General features: G+C 32.0%; 1 long non-coding RNA gene across 1 annotated transcript; it reads left to right on the forward strand.

Moving 5' to 3' along the window:
- The first annotated feature begins 1,355 nt into the window (after window positions 1–1,355).
- On the forward strand, window positions 1,356–3,991 carry LOC120067231. The gene is made up of 3 exons (XR_005478947.1): window positions 1,356–1,879; window positions 3,199–3,258; window positions 3,557–3,991. It is a non-coding gene; the product is annotated as an uncharacterized LOC120067231 (long non-coding RNA).
- The last annotated feature ends 399 nt before the right edge of the window (window positions 3,992–4,390 follow it).

Below are 4,390 nucleotides of genomic sequence, written 5' to 3' on the forward strand. Positions count from 1 at the left end.
TTTTTGCAAGATTTCATCTACCTCTTCTCTCTCATGGTTTGAGTATGTATTTCTTTTTCCATATTCTTTTTGTTGGGTTACAGTATTGAAGAATTTGTTTGGTTACTTTAAACTTGTTCATTATTTTTCTATTATGTTTTTTGGTTTTAAGACTCATCTTTGTTACAAGTTGAGGAAACATTTGTAGAGAAAATGAGAAAATAAAGGAGTAGATAAACAAAAGCGAGAGTGACTATCGAGTCTCGAGGCCACACGCTTGCTTTTCAAGATTATTTCAGTAATTTGACCATGTAATGTTGCACGCAAAATGCCAAAAAGACTTAGAGGATATTTGGGGAGCTAAATTGAGTTCTGAAGTTTGGAGTTAATATGACTATGAAGATAATATATTTATGGAGTTAGTAAGTCTGTGTTTGAAATGCAGAGTTGAGTTTATTAAGTCAGGGGTATCTGGTGCAATTTTTTGTAATCTAAAAAAGTATATTTTTGTTTATTTTTGTTTGCTTAACTTTTTGTTTAACCCTTCAATTACACACATAATTTCTAAAATTTTTAACACTCAATTAAGATGTTAACTTGAAACTTTCACATATATTTTACAACTTTTACATGTAACCATTATACTTGAAGTAAACAAAATAATCTTGTTTCAAACAACAAAATTACAATATACTTTCGCATTAGTGGAATGTATGAGTGTAATATGCACATATAAAAAAAAATAGGGCATTAAGGAGATTAGGACTTTTTATGGCATCTCATATCAAATTGTAGGTTATGATTTATTATGCATGCATGTTGGTATCGATAATGTGATTAAAGTTTCACATTGACTAGATAAGGGATGATCATAGATATGTAAGGGAGGACAATTATCACCTATGGTATGAGGCCTTTTGGGTGAAACCAAAAGTAAAATTATGAGGGTTTATGCCGGAAGTAGACTATATCATATTATTGTGGAGATATCTAAAGGTCCGTTGTCTCTAACAAGTAATATCATAGCAGCACCAGACCCTGACTTAACTATATTGGTAGAATCCTCGAGTGTCGAACAAAGAAGTTGGAAAGCCTTAGAAGATGCAGTCATGGCGGTATCTATCTCCATGCCGCTGAAGTGTGTTGACAAGAGGTGCCAAAAGTGAACAGAAATGGTCGTCAAAGTTGGCCATAGACAGTGGCCAGTTGTTAAGATAGCACACTAAAGCCCACACACTGAATATCTGAAGCCTACTTACACTAAAGCTCAACCCATTTTTGTATAACTCAGTTGTTATATAACAATTTTCTGTTATTCTCTCAAGTTCTATAAATTCATGTAATTCCATTGTTAATACTTATCAAGAGAGAAATAATAAAATTCAAATCAAATTGATTCAATTATGAATTTCCAGTTGGTATAAAGCATATCGTCTAAGGACCTATTCAAACTTTCTCTTCCCTCTCTCTCAATTAAACCATGGAATCCATAAACTCATAAGAAATTTCAATCATAAACCCAGGGAGCAAGATTTTGATCATGAAGCTCTCAGATAGGAATTTCTTTCTATAGAGATTACAAATTGTTGCAGCCCTAGAAGGAAACGGACTTGAAGACCACATCTATGGAGAAAAACTAATACCTAGCAAGATCTTGAAGATTACTCAAGATAGTGTTACTGTTGAGAAAGAAAATCCAGCTTACAATCAATGGAGGAGACAAGATCATTTGATCTTCTCATGATTATTGGGCTCCATTAATGAAGAAATTCTTGGAGATCTTATTCACTGTACAATCTCCAGTGAGGTCTGGAAAAATTTGCAAGAGATGTTTGTAGCGAAGAATCTAAAGAGTACTTACGGAAATTGAAGAATCTTGTTGATTGATTGAATGTTTCAGGTAAATCTATTTCAACTGAGGATCATATTTTACATATACTTTCTCAACTGGGAAGTGAATATAATCTGTCGTTTCTGTAATTACCTCACAAAAGAACTTATTTAGTTTTCAAGAAATCACCTCGCTTCTTCTTTCGCAAGAAAGTCATTTGGATAAATAGAAGATAATTTCAAGCACATTATCTCTACCGTCTGTGAATCCTAATTTTCAAGAGAATAATGGAAATAATAGTGGTGAGATGAATATAAATATGAATTTCAATGATAATAGAAACAAGAATTCGAAAGGAGGAAACAAGAATTGGAACAAGAACAATGGAGTTCAGTGTCAGATTTGTACCAAGATGGATCATACTGCCAAGAAATTTTATTTCAGGAACAAGAAAAGTTGAGTTCTTCAACCTCAGAGGTTGAATAATTAGGACGTTTACTGATTCGATTCTAATTAGTTGTCGACCTTTTTAGAGACTAGTTAAATTATATCAATTTAGTCATTGTCCATGCATAGAATGGAATGTATGTCTAATTAATGAATTCGATGATTGAAATTACATATAATTCTCTCCTTACTCTAGAAATTAGACAAACTCCTATCCTAGATTACATTTACCCTTTGCACTTTATTTTCTTGCACATTTATCTTTTTCTACATAAATCCCCACATTTATCGCTTTAATTAGAAAATTAGCTTAATTAAAAACTCAATGCCTCCTTGCGGATCGACACGAACTTGCCACTATTATTATGCCACAGTAGTAATAGGAGTACAGTTCAGTGCTATAAATTTCTTTTGATTGTCGGAATTAGGTTTAACGATGCCTATTCTCCGCATTGATCACACGTGATGAAACTACAGGTCATACATCCTCTCCTCATTTAGTCTTTAGACATCCTATGATAACAAGAGCAAAGAATGACATCTTCAAGCCAAAGTCTTTTTGCTAGATTACAGAGAACCTAAACCATCAAATGTAGAAAAAGTATTGAAACATGATCATTGGAGTGCTGCTATGAAGGAAGAATTTGAAGCCTTGATCAGAAATAAGACTTGGAATCTTATACCTCGACCCGCAGGCAGTAAAATTATAGGTTGTAAATGGGTATTTAAAATAAAAAGAGATTCAGATGGTTCTATTTCAAGATACAAGCTCGTTTAATAGTAAAAGGTTTCCATTAGACAATTGATATTGATTACACTGAAACATTAAGCCCTGTTGTGAAGTTCGTAACTAACAGGATGTTTTTATATTTGCTCTATATAATGGATGGAAATTGAGGCAAGTAGACATCAACAATGCTTTCCTTCATGTTTTATTATAGGAAATGGTTTATTGGAGCAACCAATTGGTTTCATGGAAGATCCAAGTGCCAAATATGTTTGTAAGTTGAATAAAGCCTTTGTATGGTCTTAAATAGGCACCAAGGGCTTGGTTTGAAAGACGTAGCTCTTTTCTTTATTCCTTGGGGTTTTCTTGTTCAAAGGCTTATCCTTTATTATTATATAGATTCACTAAAACTGAAACATGTTATATATTGATTTACATTGATGATATTATAATCACTGATAGCTAAAAAAAATTCAATCAGAAAATTATAGACTAGCTAAATGGTAAGTTCTCTTTGAAGGTTCTTAGAAGTTTGACAAATTTTATGGGCATTGATGCATCCTATTTCACAGTTAGAAGCTTATTTTTGTCTCAAAGGAAGTACACTATCGATCTTCTTCATAGATGTTTGAAGCTAATGGCATTTCAACCCCTACTGTTAGTTCTCTTACAACATCAGCTACTCAAGGTGATACATTTCAAGATTTCTTCCTCTATAGAGGCATTGTAGAAGCTCGTCAATACATTACTTTGACAAGACCTGGTTTTTTTTTTTTTGGCAATATGTCAAAAGAATTCTAAGATATCTCAAAGGAACTCTGACCCTAGATTATACTGGTAAAGACCTACTTCTCTTAATGTAGTTGGTTTTACAGATGCTGATTGAGCATCAGATCCAGATGACAGAAAACCGACTTCTGGTATTTGCATTTTGATTGAAAATAATCCAGTTGTATGGGGGGTTCCAAAAAATAGTCCATTATTTCAAGATCAGCACATAAGTTGAATATAGAGTCTATTGGATTTAGTGTCCTAAATCTTGTGGATCTCATAATTTGTAACGTGTAAATACAAATTATTTATTTAATAATATAAAATGTATTTTATTTGACATTTAGATTGCATTAACTCAATCCAATAAACGAAAATCCAAATTTTGGTTTATTTTAGCTGTTTATTTAATTTTACATTTGATGTATGATTAATTTTTACATGTTGCATAATGTACGTCATATAGTTTTAAAATCCTACTTTAGGATAAACATTTATCATGCATCACATTTAATATAATGTTATATTATATAGTTGCATGATTCTATAAGCATGCTCATGCATCATATTTAATATATATTATTATATGATTGTATGCATTGTTAAGCATATTCATGCATCATACTTTAATATAA

The sequence above is a fragment of the Benincasa hispida genome, chromosome 1 (genome assembly GCF_009727055.1).
Source record: "Benincasa hispida cultivar B227 chromosome 1, ASM972705v1, whole genome shotgun sequence".
In the NCBI taxonomy this organism is placed as follows: Eukaryota; Viridiplantae; Streptophyta; class Magnoliopsida; order Cucurbitales; family Cucurbitaceae; genus Benincasa; species Benincasa hispida.